The sequence below is a fragment of the Pinus tabuliformis genome, chromosome J (assembly GCF_031772625.1).
Source record: "Pinus tabuliformis cultivar Carrire ecotype Pingquan chromosome J, CPIR1, whole genome shotgun sequence".
Classification (NCBI taxonomy): Eukaryota; Viridiplantae; Streptophyta; class Pinopsida; order Pinales; family Pinaceae; genus Pinus; species Pinus tabuliformis.
Window position 1 is genome coordinate 694,547,095 of NC_142295.1, and position 1,406 is coordinate 694,548,500.

The 1,406-nt window shown below is 40.1% G+C and overlaps 1 pseudogene; it reads right to left on the reverse strand.

Annotated features, from left to right (window-relative positions):
* Nucleotides 1–324: 324 nt before the first annotated feature.
* On the reverse strand, nucleotides 325–1,149 carry LOC149228712 (ubiquitin-like-specific protease 1D pseudogene; annotated as a pseudogene).
* Between the last annotated feature and the right edge of the window lie 257 nt (nucleotides 1,150–1,406).

Genomic DNA, 1,406 nt, shown 5'->3' on the forward strand with positions numbered 1-1,406 from the left:
ACAGTAGCCTTCCCAACCAAAGCTCCAAGACCCATAACCCCACCTATCCGTGCTTGCCATGTGCTTCCATAACAACAGTGTAAAAGTCGAGGTAGAAACTGCTCGAAGACTGATATATGAACACCTGGAGGTGGTGAGTAAACAGGATTCATTGAAGGACTAGAAACCATCATAGGAGTACCTGGCGTGCCCACACCCTTTGTAGTTAATACACCAGTATGTTTGCAACGAGCAAGAAAAAGAAGTGTTTCTGTAAAAATGTTTAGTCCATTCAAGGCAGTCTTAGCATGTGCTCTGTTTTCAGCTGCAAGAACATCAACTAATTCATCCCATGCCAATTTGAATTTTCTTCTCTTGAATATTGCGTGGCAAATCTTTCCATATTTTCTCTGCAATTGGAACTTGTACAGGGACATCGGCCTGATTTAAATGTTTCCATTTAGCTTTCAAGTGGCTCCGAATATTTTCAAAGATGGTCCGACTAGTATGTAAACCCAATGAGTCCAAATGAAGAATAATGGGACCATCTTCATCTTCTCTAGCAGGAATACTGATAATTGCCAAACTCCAATGTTGACAAGCATGAATTGGCAAAAAGATATACGTTTTCTTAAATATGTTTACTCCTTTAAACCATCTCCGAAGCTTTGCAAAGGAATTCCCATCTTCTTGCTTACACTTAGAATCCAAAGCTTCCTCGAGTTTACTATAAAAGAAAGTGTTAAAGAAGTGATAGTCATTCTTGTGCTCAGTACGTAGAAATTCAGATCTTTGGAGGTACTGTATGTAGAAGTTCATAATTGCTGAAGACAAAAATTGTAAGGGAGCCAGGCATTCCATGTCAGAGAGACAAATTTCAACAGATTCTGGATGATCTCTTTCAGGGTAGTAAATTCGGATGTCCTTTTTCCGTCTTGCAGATATTCTACGGGCCTCATACTGCCTCTTTGGTTTCTCATCATCTTCATTCAAAACAACTATAACCTTCTTCATTGAACTTACTGGTGTAAAAGAGAAGCACTCTTTTGCTGAACTTTGTGTAGCATAAGTTGAATCTGCCACCCCTTGTCCATCTGTTCGACTGCAGCCATTCTCTTCAATAATAGGAGAAAACTGAGAAGATCCCAATTGATTACTTCTGGTACTCATATATGTCAACTTCCCTTGATTGCTGCAACTACTGCTAGAACTAGAAGAAACAGACTTCTAAAAGACTTTGGCATGGAACCAACTGGCGAACTACTTTCCAGCAAAACTGCCACTGCCAAGACATGATTCATGAGGAGAAGATGCAAACTTTGAGGATGCCATTGTTCCCCCATGGTTGTCTGGTGGTGCTGATCCAAAGAAAAACCCAACAGAATTACTAGGTGGACTTTTGATTTCGAGCAATGCTAGGAAATAAC